The sequence below is a fragment of the Carcharhinus amblyrhynchos genome, chromosome 4 (genome assembly GCF_965287045.1).
Source record: "Carcharhinus amblyrhynchos chromosome 4, sCarAmb.v2.hapA, whole genome shotgun sequence".
Lineage (NCBI taxonomy): Eukaryota > Metazoa > Chordata > Chondrichthyes > Carcharhiniformes > Carcharhinidae > Carcharhinus > Carcharhinus amblyrhynchos.
Genome location: NC_137327.1, coordinates 51,570,294 through 51,587,896, shown reverse-complemented (window position 1 = coordinate 51,587,896; position 17,603 = coordinate 51,570,294).

Genomic DNA, 17,603 nt, shown 5'->3' with positions numbered 1-17,603 from the left:
GATCCTCACCCCAGAATGACCCCAACCCTGAGAGCCTCACCCCCAGAGTGACCCCAACCCTGAGAGACTCACCTCCAGAGTGACCCCAACCCTGAGAGCCTCACTCCCTGTGACCCCCAACTCTGAGAGACTCACCTCCCAAGTGACCCCACTCTGAGAGACACCTCCAGAGTGACCCCAACCGTGAGACCCTCACCCCCAGAATGACCCCAATCCTGAGAGACTCACCTTCAGAGTGACCCCAATCCTGAGAGCCTCACCCCCAGAGTGACCCCCTACCCTGAGAGCCTTACCTCCAGAGTGACCCCCAACCCTGAACTTCACCTGCAGAGTGACCCCAACCCTGAGAACCTCACCTGCAGAGTGACCCCAACCCTGAGTGCCTCACCTCCAGAATGTCCCCAACCCTGAGAGACTCATCTTCAGAGTGATCCCAACCCTGAGAACCTCACCCCCAGAGTGACCCCAACCCTGAGGACCTCACCTGCAGACTGTATGTAAATGTGAGGCTTGGAATGTCTAATACAGTTGGGGAATATACAATAAATGGCAGAACTCTTAAGAGTATTGATAGGCAGAGGGATCTGGGTGTACAGGTACGCAAGTCACTGAAAGTGTCAACACAGGTGGGGAAAGTAGTCAAGAAGACGTACGGCATGCTTGCCTTCATTAGCTGGGTCATTGAGTTTAAAAAATTGGCAAGTCATGTTGCAGTGCAGTTTTATAGAACCTTAGTGAGGCCGCACTTGGAATATAGTGTTCAATTTTGGTCTGCACAATACCAGAAGGATGTGGAGGCTTTGGAGAGGGTACGGAAAAGTTTTACTGGGATGTTGCCTGGTATGGAGAGCATTAATTATGAGGAGAGGTTGGAGAAACTTGGTTTGTTCTCACTGGAACAATGGAGGTTGAGAGGGCAACCTGATAGTAGTCAACAAGATTATGAAGGGCATGAGCAGAGTGGATAAACAAGCTTTTTCCTCGGGTGGAAGAGTCAATTACCGGGGGCATAGGTTGAATTTGCAAGGAGCAAAGTTTAAAGGAGATGTATGAGGCAAGCTTTTACACAGAGGGTTGTGGGTGCCTGGAACTTGTTGCTGGAGAGGTAGTGGAAGCAGATATGACAGTGACTTTTAAGGGCATCTTGACAAATACATGAATAATGGTCCCAGAAGGATAGGGGTTTTAGTTCAGCATGGTCGTTGCAGGCTTGGAGGTCCAAAGGGCCTGTTCCTGAGGTGCAAATTTCTTTGCTCTAATCCTGAGAGCCTCACCTACAGAGTGACTCCCAGCCCTGAGAGTCTCACATGCAGTGACCCCCAGGCCTGAGAGCCTCACCTAGAGTGACCCCCAGCCCTGAGAGTCTCACATGCAGTGACCCCCAGGCCTGAGAGCCTCACCTACAGAGTGACCCCCAGCCCTGAGAGCCTCACCTGCAGAGTGACCCCCAGCCCTGAGAGCCTCACCTGCAGAGTGACCCTCAGCCCTGAGAGCCTCACATGCAGAGTGACCCCGAGGCCTGAGAGCCTCACCTGCAGGGTGATTCCAACCCTGAGATCCTCACCTGCATTAATCCCAATCCTGTGAGCCTCACCTGTAGAGTGACCCTCAACCCTGAGCCTCAGCTGTTTAGTGACCCCAATCCTGAGCCTCACCTGCAGAACGACTCCAATACTGAGAGCCTTACTTGCAGTGACCCCCAACCCTGAGCCTCATCTGCAGAGTGACTCCAACACTACCTCATTACTCTTCCTTCCCCTCAACCTCAACACCCAATTCCAAATCTCAGTCTTTTCAAATCTTATTTCCAATTTCAATTGTTTTACTTCTGTTTCAAACTCCAAATCTTAATCTGATTTTTACATCCAATTCTTTAATTAAATTCCTCAGTCTGAGTTCTTCAAATATTAATTTGAATTTTGAATCTGATTCTTTAATTATATTCCACACTGCATATTCTTCTAATCTTAATCTGAATTTTCAATCAAATTCTTTAATAATATGGCTCAGTGTAAATTCTTCACATATGTAATGGAGTTGGGGGTAAGATGTTAGCGTGGATAGAGGATTGGTTGTCTAATAGGAGGCAGAGAGTTGGTATCAATGGGTGCTTTTCCAGTTTGGCAGTTGGTGCTGGGGCCTCAGCTATTTACCATTCATATAGATGATCTGGAGGAGGGGGCTGAGTGTAGGGTAATGAAATTTGCTGATGACACGAAGATGAGTGGAAAAGCAAATTGCATGGAGGGTGTGGAAAGTCTGCAGAGGGATCTGTATAGGCTGAGCGAGTGGGCGAAGACCTGGCAGATGGAGTACAGTGTTAGCAAGTGTGAGGTTATTCACTTTGGCAGAAATAATAGTAGGAGGGATTACTATTTAAAGGGCGAAAAGCTGCAGCATGCTACGGTGCAGAGGGACCTGGGGGTCCTTGTGCATGAGTCACAAAAACCCAGTCTGCAGGTGCAGCAGGTGATCAAGAAGGCGAATGGGATGCTGGCCTTTATAGCGAGGGGGATAGAATATAAAAGCAGGGAGGTCTTGCTGCGACTGTACAGGGCACTGGTGAGGCCGCAGCTGGAGTACTGTGCGGTTTTGGTCGCTGCACTTGTGCAAGGATATTTTGGCCTTGGAGGGAGTGCAGAGGAGGTTCACTAGGCTGATACCAGAGATGAGGGGGTTAGAGTATGAAGAGAGACTAAATAGACTGGATCTGTACTTTTTGGAGTTTAGAAGGATGAGGGGGGATGTTATTGAGGTGTATAAAGGGATGGATAGGGTAGAGGTAGAGAGATTCTTCCCGCTCAGAAAAGACAGCAGGACTTGAGGGCACAGCCTCAAGATAAGGGGGGGCAGTTCAGAACAGAGTTGAGGAGGAACTTCTTCACTCAAAGGGTGGTGAATCTCTGGAATTCTCTGCCCGTTGAAGTGGTTGAGGCTACCTTGCTAAATATATTTAAGACGCGGGTAGATAGATTTTTGACAGACAAGGGAATTAAGGGTTATGGGGAGAAAGTGGGAAAGTGGAACTGAGCCACTTCAGATCAGCCATGATCTTATTGAATGGCGGGGCAGGCTCGAAGGGCTAGATGGTCTACTCCTGTTCCTACTTCTTATGTTCTTATGTACAGCTCTGCACTGTTTTCTGGTGCGGAGCTAATGGCGTTGGAGAATGTGGCGCCCAGCTGGAAGCCCTTGAAACAGCCTCCGTTTGAGTTGCCTGGTTTGTTGAACTGCTAGAGCAGCTTGGCGGGCTGTAAGAATCGCTATCCCCTCCACATCTTAATCTGATTTTAAATCTAATTCTTTAATGATATTCCTCACTTTAATTTATTCACATCTTAATTGGAATTTTCAATTGAATTCTTTAATCATACTTCCCATCTGAATTCTTCAAATGATGAACTGAATTTTAAATCAAATTCTCTAATTATATTCCTCATTCTAAATTCTCAAAATCTTAAGATGAATTTTGAATTGGAATTTTAAATTATATTCATAGAATCCCTACAGTGCAGAAGGAAGCCATATGGCCCATCGAGTCTGAACCAACTCTCTGACAGAACATCTTACCCAGGCCCACTTCCCCCTCCCATGATCAGAACACCATGCATTTATTCCACTGATCCCCCTAACCTACACATCTTTGGACGCTGAGGGGTAATTTAGCATGGTTAATCTCTGGATTGTGGGAGGAATGGGAGCACCTGGGGGAAACCCACATGGACACAGGAAGAACATGAAAACTCCAACCGGACAGTCATCCCAGGCTGGAATCGAACCTGGGTCCCTAGTGCTGTGAGACAGCAGTGCTAACCATTGTGCCACTGTGCAGCCCTCACTCTAAATTCTTCAGTACTTATTCTGAATTTTAAAACCATGTCTTTGATTATATTCCCCTCTCCTAATCCTTCAAATCATAATCTGAACTTTCAAATTCCTTAGTTATATTCCTCTTTAAATTTTTCAAATCCTAACCTGAATTTCAATTGAATTCTTATATTCCTCATTCCGAATTCTTCTCATTCTGAATTTTCAATCAAATTCTTTACTTATATTTCCCCACTCTTAATTCTTCAAATCTTATTCTGAATTTCCATTAGAATTCTTTAATTTTATTCCCCATTATGACTTGTTCAGATCTTAATCTAAATATTAAATTTAGGTGACATGGCTGCACAGTGGTTAGCATTGTTACCTCACAGTGCCAGGGACCTGGGTTCAATTCCCGGCTTGGGTCACTGTGCGGATTCTGCACATTACCTACCTCCCCCCACCCCCGCCCCCTTCGTCAGCATGGGTTTCCTCCGGGTGCTGCAGTTTCCTCCCACAGTCTGAAAGACGTGCTGGTTAGATGCATTGGTCATGCTAAGTTCTCCCTTAGTATACCTGAGCAGGTGCCAGAGTAAGACGACATGGGGATTTTCACAGCAACATCACTGCAGTGTTAATGTATGTCTACTTGTGACACTAATAAATAAATTAAATTATTAAACTTATTTCCCAGACAAAATTAATCAAATCTTTATCTGAATTTTCAATCCATTTTTTAAAATTACATTTCACACTCTAATATTATTCTTCACTCTGAATTCTTGAAATCTTAATCTGAATTATAAATCCAAGTTTTTAATTATCTTCCTCATTCTTAATTATTAAAATCTTAGTCTGAATTTTAAATCCAATTCTTTAATTATTTCCTGCACTCCAAACTCTTCAATCTGAATTTTCAGTTGAATTTTTAAATTAATTAAATTAATCTGAATTGTACAAATCTTAACCAAATTTTCAATCAAATTTGTTAATTATATTGCTCACTCTGAATTCTTCAAATCTATTCACAATAATCAATCAAATATTTCAATCATATTCTCCACTCTTAATGCTTCAACTTTAGTCTGAATTTTAAATGCTATTCTTTAATGATATTCCCCACTCTGAATTTTTCAAGTCCAAATCTGAAATTTAAATCCAATTCATTAATTTTATTCCTCATTCTAAAGTCTTCAAATCTTGTTTTGAATTTTAAATCAAAATCTTTAATTACATTTTCCCAAATCTTATTCTGAATTATCACTGGAATTCTTTAAGTATATTCCCTATTACAAGTTGTTCAAATTTAGTCTAAATTTTAAATCTCATTGTTTAATTATATGCCCCGCTCTAAATTCTTCAAATCATAATCTAAATTCTAAATCAAATTATTTAACTTATTTTCCACTCTAAATTCTTCAAATTTTTATCAGAATTTTAAATTGAATCATTTAACGTATTTCCCACTTGAACTTAATTAAATCTTAATCTGAATTTTCAATTGAGTTTTTAAATTACATTTTACACTCTAATTATATTCCTCTCTCTGAATGCTTGGAATCCTAATCTGAATGACAAATCCAAGTTTTTAATTATCTTCTTCGTTATAAATTATTAAAATTTTAATGTGAGTTTGTAATTGAATTCTTTAATTATATCACCCACCTTGAAATTTTCAAATTGCATTCTTATTCTAGCTTTCAACCAAATTTGCTACATTTCCCACTCAGAATTCTACAAATCTTAACCAAATTTTCAATCAAATTCTTTAATTATATTTCTTGCTCTGAATTTTTCAAATCTATTCACAACAATAGATTGTTGTCATCATCCAGGCAGGACAGTGATGATGACTCGCTATGCGGCACACTGTGATGATGCCCTGGCGAAAAACAAGTCTGACTCGTACCTGTTCTCTGGCTGCATACTGGCGCTTGGGCCCATGTCCATTCAATGCCCTCGAAGTGGGAGGTGGCTGGTGGTTGGTTGGGAGGAAGGTGTCAGGGCCTGCTGGGTGCTAGGGCCCCCTACAGAAACTCAGCACACATGGAGCAATTGAACCAGGGACACTCCTTGTCACAATGGATGTCTCGGCATTCTACACCAGCAACCCCCACAACGATGGCATTGTTGCAACTGCCTCAGTACTCAACGCCGACAACTGCCAGTTTCCAGATGCAATTTTATAACTCATCCACTTCATCCTGAACCACAATGTCTTCACCTTCAACAACCAGTTCTTCATCCAGACACATGGAACAGCTATGGGGACCAAATTCGCGCCTCAATATGCCAACAGCTTCATGCACAGACATGAACAAGACTTCTTCACAGCACCTTTAACCAATGCTGTACACTAGATACATCGATAACATTTTCTTCCTTTGGACTCATGATGAACAATCGCTGAAACAACGATATGATGACATCAACAAGTTCCATCCCACCATCAGACTCACCATGGACTACTCTCCGGTATTGGCTGCATTCTCGGACACGTGCATCTCCAACAAAGGACGGTCACCTCAGCACCTCACTGTACCGCAAGCCCACAGACAACCTCACAATGCTCCACTTCTCCATCTTCCACCCTAAACATGTTAAAGAAGGCATCCCCTACGGACAAGCCCTCCGTATACACGGGATCTGCTCAGATGAGGAGGATTGCAACAGACACCTCCAGACGCTGAAAGATGCCCTCATAAGAACAGGATATGGTGCTCGACTCATTGATCGACAGTTCCAACACACCACAGCGAAAAACCACACCAAATTCCTCAGAAGACAAACACGGGACACGATGGACAGAGTACCCTTCGTTGTCCAGTACTTCACAGAGGCGAAAAGCTACGACATCTTCTCTGGAGTCTTCGACATGTCATTGATGAAGACGAACATCTTGCCAGTGTCATCCCCACTTCTTGCCTTCAAACAACTGCACAACCACAAACAGACTATTGTCCGCAGCAAACGACCCAGCCTTCAGGAGAACAGTGAGCACAACACCACATAACCCTGCCACAACAACCTCTGCAAGACATGCCGGATCATCGACATGGATGCCATCATCTCACTTGAGAACACCATCCACAAGATACACGGCACATACTCTTGCAACTCAGCCAATGTTGTCTACCTGATACGCTGCAGGAAAGGATGTCCTGAAGCATGCCACATTGGGGAGACCATGCAGACGCTAAGACAACGGATGAATGAACACTGCTCGACAATCACCAGGCAAGACTGTTCCCTTCCTGTTGGTGAACACTTCAACAGTCACAGGCATTCAGCCTCTGATCTTTGGGTAAATGTTCTCCAAGGTGGCCTTCACGACATATGACAGCGCAGAGTCGCTGAGCAGAAACTGATAGCCAAGTTCTGCAGACATGAGGACTGCCTCAACCAGGATCTTGGGTTCATGTCACACTATCTGTAACCCCCATGACTTACCTGAACTTGCAACATCTCACTTACTGTCCTGTCTGGAGACAATACACATCTCTTTAACCTATGCTTAATGCCATCTCCACTCACATTGTCTGCACCTTTAAGACTTGAATAGCAGATTAGCTGTAAAGACTCGCATTCTAATCAGTATTCTGTAAACTGTGTGTGCCTTTATATGCCCTGTTTGTGATCAGAACTCTCCACTCACCTGATGAAGGGACAGCATTCCGAAAGCTAGTGGCATTTACTACCAATTAAACCTGTTGGACTTTAACCCGGTGTTATGAGACTTCTTACTGTGTTTACCCCATTCCAACGCCGGCATCTCCATATTGTCACACAGCCTGGCATCCCTAGCACCAATGTGGACCTACAGGGCACCTGCTGCTGGGACTGCATGGAATGAACGCTTGAATTCCTACGCCAGTCAGATGTCTGACACAGGCACTGGGAAATGGGGATTGCACATTTGGTAGGCCAGAGGGACTTTCCCATACAGAACAATGCTTGGAGCCCCTTTGGATATGGCCAGGCTATGCTCAATGCTGTGGGAGGCAAGTCACAGACAGATTAGCCACAGATAAGGGGTACAATAATATTTATTGATGAAATTTAACAGTGGATATTACTCTCTCCCTAACTATAGTGCGGTCCTTCACCCCTGCCCTCTTGGTGTCCCGACAACTTCTTAATTTTACGAGGCCTACCACCGCATCTAGCTGTCCCACAGGCTGCACATAAGAGGTGAGAGCAGTGAGGTGCATTCCATGCCCTGTGGCCTGAGATACCCTTAGTGGTGTCCCCTGGAGGGCTGGGACCTGGAGGGCTCAGCTGACTTTCTGGTGTCACGATTGCATCCACCCTGTTCTTCCTGCTGCCTCTGAGGTGCACTGATGTCAGGAAGGGGCGAATTGGAAGGCCAAGCAAAGTTCCAGCACAGACTCCAGCACTTCTTCCTGCCTCTGAGTGCCAATGAGCTTCTGAGTCACTTCATGGGACAGCAGAGCAATTGGACTGTGGTCAAGAAGCTCCAGCTTAACCTGGCCCTGCAAGTCCTGGAGGCCCAACTACATTTGCCCCATAATGTGTCAGTCCTCGGTAATGGTCCTCTGAGTCTGGCCCAAGGTCTCAAAGTCAGCAGCAGAAGTCCTCTGAGACTGGGCCAAGCTCTGCAGCCGCTCAGCGATACCCTGCTGTGACTGGGCCATGCTCTTGAAGCATGCACTCATAACCTGTTGAATCCCAAGAATGCCCTAGCCATAACCTGCAGTGATTCAGCTGTGCCTTTGACGCCACACATGGCAACCGTTTCCTGATCTAGGCTTTCCATTGCAGATGTCACCCTTGCAGTGTTGGACCTGATTCATGCAAAGTCGACATAATTTCATAAGAACATAAGAAATAGGAGCAGGAGTAGGCCATCTAGCCCTTCGAGCCTGCCCCGCCATTCAATAAGATCATGGCTGATCTGCCGTGTCTCAGTTCCACATTCCCGCCCTCTCCCCATAACCCTTAATCCCCTCGCTTATCAAAAACCCATCAACCCGCGTCTTAAAAATATTTAGCGAGGCAGCCTCCACCACTTCAACGGGCAGAGATTCACCACCCTTTGAGTGAAGAAGTTCCTCCTCAACTCCGTTCTAAACCGCCCCCCCTTTATCTTGAGGCTGTGCCCCCTAGTCCTACTGTCCTTTCTGAGCGGGAAGAGTCTCTCCACCTCGATCCTATCCATCCCATTCATCATCTTATATGTCTCAATGAGATCTCCCCTCATTCTTCTACACTCTAACGAGTACAAGCCTAGTTTATTCAGCCTCTCCTCATAGCTCAACCCCCTCAACTCCGGCATCAGCCTAGTAAACCTCCTCTGCACTCCCTCCAAGGCCAAAATATCCTTGCGTAAGTGCGGCGACCAAAACTGCACACAGTACTCCAGCTGCGGCCTCACCAGTGCCCTATACAGCTGCAGCAAGACCTCCCTACTTTTATATTCAATCCCCCTCGCTATGAAGGCCAGCATCCCATTCGCCTTCCCGACCACCTGCTGCACCTGCAGACTGGGTTTTTGCGACTCATGCACAAGGACCCCGAGGTCCCTCTGCACCGTCGCCTGCTGCAATTTTTCGCCACGTAAGTAATAGTCCTTCCTACCATTCTTCCTACCAAAGTGGACCACCTCGCACTTGCCAACATTAAATTCCATTTGCCAGTTCCTGGCCCATTCGCCCAGCTTATCTAGATCCTTCTGCAGACTCTCCACACCCTCCGCGCAATTTGCCGTTCCACCAATCTTGGTGTCATCAGCAAATTTCGACACCATACACTCGGTTCCCTCCTCCAGATCATCTATATAAATGGTAAATAGCTGAGGCCCCAGCACCGACCCCTGGGGCACTCCACTAGTCACCAACCGCCAATCCGAATAGCACCCATTGACCCCCACTCTCTGCCTCCTATTTGACAGTCAATCCTCTATCCACGCTAACACCCTACCCCCAACTCCATGCCCCCTTACCTTCTACAATAACCTCTTGTGAGGTACCTTGTCAAACGCCTTCTGAAAATCAAGAAAGACCACATCCACCGGCTCTCCTCTATCCACCGCACTAGACACATCCTCATAGAACTCCAATAAATTTGTCAGACACGACTTCCCCTTAACGAAACCGTGCTGCGTCTGCTCTACCAAACAATTCTCCTCAAGATGCCTCTCTATTTCCTCCTTGATGACAGATTCTAACATTTTACCTACAACAGACGTTAAACTAACTGGCCTATAATTCCCTGCCTTTTGCCTGCCACCCTTCTTGAACAACGGCGTAACATTAGCCGTTTTCCAATCTTCTGGCACTTCCCCGGAATCCAGCGACGTCTGGAAAATAACCACCAAGGCATCCACTATCACCTCCACCATTTCTTTCAGAACCCTCGGATGCATTCCATCCGGTCCTGGGGACTTGTCCACAATCAGTCCCTCCAGTCTGTCGAGCACCGCCTCTCCAGTAACAATAATGTCATTGAGACCCTCCTGTCCTACCATCTTTCCGTCACTAACACCCGGCAAATTATTCACGTCCTTTTCCATGAAGACCGAAACAAAAACGTTATTCAAGATCTCAGCCATTTCCCCATCCCCTACCACTGAGTCCCCCCTCTCGTCCTCTAAGGGTCCAACGTTCACCCTAGCCGCCCTCTTCCTTTTCATATATTTATAAAAATTCTTGCTATCCTTTTTTATATTAAGCGCTAGCCCAGCTTCATAGTTTCTCCTACCCTTCTTTATCAACTTCTTTGTCAAACTTTGTTGACTTTTAAACCTCTCCCAATCCTCTCCTCGCCCACTACTCTTAGCTACTCTAAACGCCTCCGCTTTTAATTTAACACTTTCCTTCACCTCCTCTCTCCTCCTACGGTCCTTTTTAACCATCGGAATAAATTTCTGCTGAGCACCAAGAAAGATCTCCTTAAAGATCATCCACTGCTCCTCAGCAGACCCTCCCTCCAACGCGCTCCCCCAGTCAACATTCGCCAATCCTTCTCTCATCCTTCCTACTCCCCTCTGTTCAAACAAAGGACGTGTGTCTGGGAACCCACTTTCTCCTCCTCCATCTGCACCAGAAACTCCACCATACAATGATCACTCTCCCCAAGAGGATCCTTCACCACAAGGTCCCTAATTCTACCTGCCTCGTTACATAACACCAGATCCAAGATAGCTCGCTCCCTCGTTGGCTCCAACACACACTGTTCAAGGAAACTATCCCAGCAGCATTCCAAGAACTCCTCCTCGAGCCCACCGCGTCCAACATGGGTCGACCAATCAATATGCAGATTGAAATCCCCCATAACTACGGCCGTCCCATTCCTGCACGCTGCACTTATTTGCGCGTTAACAGCCCGCCCCACCTCCAGATCATTATTTGGGGGCCTATAGACGACACCCACCAGCGTCTTCCTCCCTTTGCTGTTCCTAATCTCCACCCACAACGATTCCACTTTCTGCTGTTTGGTTCCTATATCATCCCTTGCTACCACCCTGATGCTATCCTTAATCAGCAGAGCTACACACTCCCCTTTTTCCTCCCGCCTATCCTTCCTAAACACTTGATACCCCTGTACATTCAGCTCCCAGTCCCTGTCACCTTGCAGCCACGTCTCTGTAATGGCCACCAGATCATATCCATTTGTGTCGATCTGCGCCACCAGCTCATCCACTTTATTCCGAATACTTCGTGCATTTAGATAAAGTGCCTTCATCCCAGCCTTCACCTGGACCCTATTTGCCAGAACGCCACCAACCTTACTCACGCCCCCTACTCCCTTTATTAATGGGACATCCTCGGCCTCTTCCCTTACCTGTACCCTCTCCTTAACTTGCACTTGAAAGCTGTGGGATTCCTCCCAACACCCTCATAATTGCTGCAGTGTTGCTGACAGCCCCTCCTGCATTCTCCGGCTCTGCTGCTGCATCTCCAGCAACTTCAGCAGAACTGATCCCAGTGATCTGGCACCTGGCTTGGGGACAGCTGAATCCATGCCTTCGGCAGAATTCTGTGTGCTCGAGGCCTTGGACGTTCCTGCCTATATCTGATGTGCATCGGCAGCTGTGTTGTGTGTACCAAAGAGTAGAAACCTCACCACTAATGTCCCACCAAGGTGATAGTGTGGTGGAAACCTATGTTGACTGACTAGTGCTGGTCTTGGAGGTTTTCTCTGAGCATCTGTGGGGCATCTCTGCATGAGCAGTGGAGAGGGCGGGGGGTGGGATGGCAATGTTAGACGGGCCAATGCATCATCATTACCTTCTACAACAAAGGATACTAGGTTGAGTGCAAGGAAGGGACAGGTATCTGGGCAGCATGACACTTAGAATTGAGCAACTGCAAAACTTCCATACATATGACCTCAACTATGTCGCAGTCAGACCTGGCTGTCACTCACGGTCCTGACCTCCTCCCCCACCAGATTCAGGGCTCTCTCCTTGAAGGTTGTGGTCGCCACCTCTGGTCTTCTCCTGCTCCTGCCAGTATTGGGTTATCTTCTCCTGTGGGGACAGACAAGGGGATTGAAAGCCTAATGGCTGGGAGGACACGCGTTTTGGGAGTGGTGTCGATTGGGTGGAGCCTGTCCGGGCTATACCTCGGCCAGCAGGGATTGTGAAGGGTGTAAGAGAGGTTGGAGGAAGGTGATAAGGAGTTGTGTGCTGGAAGGCCATGGGTGGAAGGGGGTGAATAGATATTGCGAGCGCGACAGACGTGACTAATGTCAGGACAGGGTGGACCCTCACTCCTACTGCCCAAACGAGGTCATTCAGTTTCTTCTGGCACTGGCGGCTGGTCCTCTGTGCCAGTGCATGGGCACTGACTGCTGATGCCTCCCAGTCCTAGTAACTGTCCTATTAGTCAAACAAATGAGGGAGTTATGAAGAGCTATACGTGCTGGTCTGTTCGGCAAGCCACAGTGGAAGGCCCCAAGGAAATCTCAGAGGCCAGGACCAGTCAGGCTTCCACCAGACAATCCAGCAGCTCAGATACTATCACCACAGTGGATCAAGTTAGCAGTGAGGCTTCTGGGTCACTCTCTGGTGTGCATACCACAGCTATTAATGTACATCTGATGGATTTGGGAACACCCGAGGGCTCAGGTATGCGGGGGTCTGCCAGAGATATGGATTCAGCTGGACCCGAGCCAGGTGCCGGGCTCTGAGATCGATCAGCCTGAAGCTGCTAGAGGTGCATCAACAAAGCCAGGAATGCAGGAGGGAATGCCAGCACTGCAGCGAATCCAAGGCTGTTTGGAGGAGTCCCACAGACTACACTCACAGGAGGTACCCAGGCCAACACTACAAGGCTGATGTCCACAGTGGAAAGCCTGGAGCAGGAAATACTCCCCATTGGGACAGAGTGCAGGCTATCCTAGAAACACAGCGGGCCATGACTATGTGTGTTGCAAGTTTTCTGGACACAGTGCTGGCCATAGCTGGGACTCTCGCAGGCATTCTGAAGACACAGCAGCCGTGGGTGCGGGTCTTGAGAAGTTGGTCCAGTCTCAGAAGGCCACCATGGAGGGCTTGCATAAGAACATAAGAAATAGGAGCAGGAGTAGGCCATCTAGCCCCTCGAGCCTGCCCTGCCATTCAATAAGATCTTGGCTGATTTGATAGTTCCACTTACCCGTCTGCTCCCCATAACCCTTAATTCCCTTATCGATCAGAAATCTATCTACCTGTGACATAAACACATTTAACGCGATAGCCCCACTGCTTCAGTGGGCAGAGAATTCCAAAGATTCACTACCCTCATACCATAGTGCATACCGTTGGGCCTCCAGGACTGGCAGAGACAGGTGATGCCAGGATTTCTGGAACTTACTCCAACTGCCCCACCATCCCATGGAGTGCCTATGGGCACTCCTTGGGAGAAGGAGCCAATGCCGGGGCTGTCCAGCCAGGAGACCCCAGATGTGTCCGGAGCTTCTGAATCCACACTTCCTGCCACCGGATCATTTCATAAGCTGCAAGAGGAACAGGCTGGCATGGCTACATCCAAAAGTCAGCTGGGGCCCTCTCGGCCTTGGCTTCTCCAAAGCCTGCCAAGGATATCACAGGCCACGGGATGTGGAATGCAGCTGATGGCCTCCACCTCTGATATGCTCTGATATGAAGGTAGGAGGAGGCGGATTGCACGCCCCTTAGTAATTGAACCATGTGGCAATGAGGGCCTCCTTTGCAGGTCTCCCCCGCTGGATCATTGCTGCCACATGTCCTCCATCCCCTGGCGGGAGACCCTCAGGGAGCTGTACAAGAGGGTAACGGAACCGCATCTTCGGGAATCCATTGCACCTCTTGATGATGAACTGGGTGGCAGCGTGGGCATCATTATAATGGGTCTCTGCATTGGTGTCTGGCCTTTGCAGTGTCACCATCAGTCAAGCTCTTAGTAAATGGCTCTTGTCCCCCAGAAGCCATCTTGGCAGTTTGGGCTGGTCCTTGAAGACCCTGGGGATGTCAGGATGAAGCTATCATGCACACTGCCTGAGTATCATGAACTCATATACGTGATGTTCATTCTGCGGTCACGCATGATCTGCATGTTCAGGGAGTGGAACCTCTTCCTGTTGACAAACCACTCTGCCTGACATTTCGGGGATTGCAGGACCCCCTGCAAATTCAGCAACTTGGCAGCGGTGGCAAAGCCTGCTCCCAGGCTTCCTGCTGGGCCTGGCCCATGTCAAAGTTTATGTAGTAACCTGCTCAGGTGAACAGGGTATCCGTCCCCTCGTGGTCACACTTGTGGACCGAGGACTGGGAAATTCCACAGTGATCCCTGCTGGCAGCCTGGAAGGAAAAGCAGCATAAAGATTTAGAGCTGCTATGATCTTCACCACTGCCGAGAGCGGGTGTCCCCCTGTGCTAGGTCTGCATGGACCTTATTGAGCTGGAGTCTGCGGCTGATGTTGGTGGTCTAGTGAGATTGAAAAACAGATGTTATAGAACACAGGAGGCACAGTGGTTAGCACTGCTGCCTCAGCACCAGGGACCCAAGTTCAATTTCAGCCTTGGTCACTGTCTGTGTGGAATTTGCACATTCTTCCCATGTCTGCGTGGGTTTCCTCCAGGTGCTCTGGTTTCCTCCCACAGTACAAAGGTGTGCAGGTTAGATGGATTGGTCATGCTAAATGGCCCTTAGTGTCCCTAGATGTATAGGTTAGGGTGATTAATGGGCTAAATGCACAGGGTTGCAGGGTTAGGTGGGGGACCTGGGTAAGGTGCTCTGTCAGAGAGTTGGTGCAGGCTCAGTGGGCTGAATGGCTTCCTTCTGCACTTATAGGGGTTCTTTAGTTCTACCCAAGGGACTGATCCATGACAGGGTCACATCCAGGTGAGCCTGTTGTAAATGGTGCCAATGCCCGCTGAATATCCAGAGAGGGTGTTTGCTAATGACACGCTAATGTATTGAAGTGGTTTCCTGGGTCCCGCAGTGTGATTCACATCACTCTACCAGTGAGGGGGCTGGGAGATCAAAACTCAGAAACTCACCGGAGTGAATCCCACTCTCTGGATCTTGAGCACACGCCACCATTCCTGCAAACAGACAGTGTGGGCTCAAAATCGCCTTTCACTAAATAAACTAAAACTAATCTTCATCTTCAGCTCTGTGGTCAACATCTCCAAGACCCGACAAACATCAGACCTCCAGCAAATGTGCCGACTGGGAAAGAGCCGCACGTGCCCAGTTTAGATTTTTTACATTGGTCAGGCCCATGCACATCGGAGCTGAGGTCCCATGTGCCCTCACAAAAAGTGAAAACTCAAAAAGGGCACAAAACCCTGGGAGAAGCGAGAGAGACAGAGAGAGGTAAAAAAATGATTTCTGCTCCTCAGAAAATCACAATGTTGGAATCATACCAATAACTTGTATCCAAACCTGTAATCTATACCAGTGGTGATATACCATCTGAGGATGTGTCATCCACACTGGAAACATTAGCTCAGACCTGCTGAGATTTTCCAGCATTATTTGTTGTGTGTGTGTGTTGGTGCTGTGAGGCAGCAGTGCTAACCCACTGTCTCTCATGAGATTAGCATTATGCTGAGACTTCTGTCATGCACCTTAGCTTTCTCCTCTTTCTTTTTCAATTATCTTGCCACTTTTTTCTCATACTTCATTTTTCTATCTGAGGTAATGGTACTCAAAATATTAATACAAAAGCAAAATGCTGCAGATCCTGGAAACCTGACATAAGAAGAAAATTGCTGGAAAGGCTCAGATAATCAGGCAGTATCTGAGAAACAGCCAATATTCATGCTGATGAGCGTTTCAAAACATTGGCCAGAATTTTACCATCCCGCCTGCCACAGGAATCAGAAGAGGCGAGGGGTGGACCATGAAAAGGGCCATTGACCTAGGGCAGGATCTTATGGTTTCAACAGGAGCAAGGCTGTAAAAAGGTGTCTGTGAAATCTTGTATGAACCTGGTAAATGATTTGTGAACTGTGTTTTTGAGGAAATCAAGGTTCCCTTTTTTTCAATGTACATTTATATTGCACTGTTTATATTTTTCCAAGTCAGTGGCCCAAGTTTTGTGATAGCAGGAACTGAAGCTATCTGTGCTCAGTATTATTACAGTGGAAATCAGAGTTTTGGTACCCACACATGCACAGGAAAACATGGAAACAAACCCACCTTTCCTAATTCTCTCTGGATTTTCCGCCCGCATCACAATTCTCTCTAATGATGAAGGAAGGCTGAAAATCACCCTAACTAAATCTTTTGCTAGACGGCAATTCAGAGGAAATATGAGCTTTTTAAAATAGTTTTGAGGTGTGCCGTGACTGCTTAACATTTTTATACATAAGAACATAAGAAATAGGAGCAGGAGTAGGCCATCCAGCCCTTCGAGCCTGCCCCGCCATTCAATAAGATCATGGCTGATCTGTCGTTGCTCAGTTCCACTTTCCCGCCCTCTCCCCATAACCCTTAATCCCCTTGCCTATCAAAAACCCATCAACCCGCGTCTTAAAAATATTTAGCGAGGCAGCCTCCACCACTTCAACGGGCAGAGAATTCCAGAGATTCACCACCCTTTGAGTGAAGAAGTTCCTCCTCAACTCCGTTCTAAACCGCCCCCCCTTTATCTTGAGGCTGTGCCCCCTAGTCCTACTGTCTTTTTTGAGCGGGAAGAGTCTTTCCACCTCTATCCTATCCATCCCATTCATCATCTTATACGTCTCAATGAGATCTCCTCTCATTCTTCTAAACTCTAACAAGTACAAGCCCAGTTTATTCAGCCTCTCCTCATAGCTCAACCCCCTCAACTCCGGTATCAGCCTAGTAAACCTCCTCTGCACTCCCTCCAAGGCCAAAATATCTTTGCGTAGGTGCGGCGCCCAAAAATGCACACAGTACTCCAGTTGTGGCCTCACCAATGCCCTATACAGCTGCAGCAAGACCTCCCTACTTTTATATTCAATCCCCTTCGCTATGAAGGCCAGCATCCCATTCGCCTTCCTGACCACCTGTTGCACCTGCAAGCTGGGTTTTTGCGACTCATGCACAAGGACCCCGAGGTCCCTCTGCACCGTCGCCTGCTGCAGTTTTTCGCCACGTAAGTAATAGTCCTTCCTACCATTCTTCCTACCAAAGTGGACCACCTCACACTTGCCAACATTAAATTCCATTTGCCATTTCCTGGCCCATTCGCCCAGCCTATCTAGATCCTTCTGCAGACTCTCCACACCCTCCGTTCCCCCAATCTTGGTGTCATCAGCAAATTTCGTCTAGCAAAAGATTTAGTTAGGGTGATTTTCAGCCTTCCTTCATCATTAGAGAGAATTGTGATGCGGG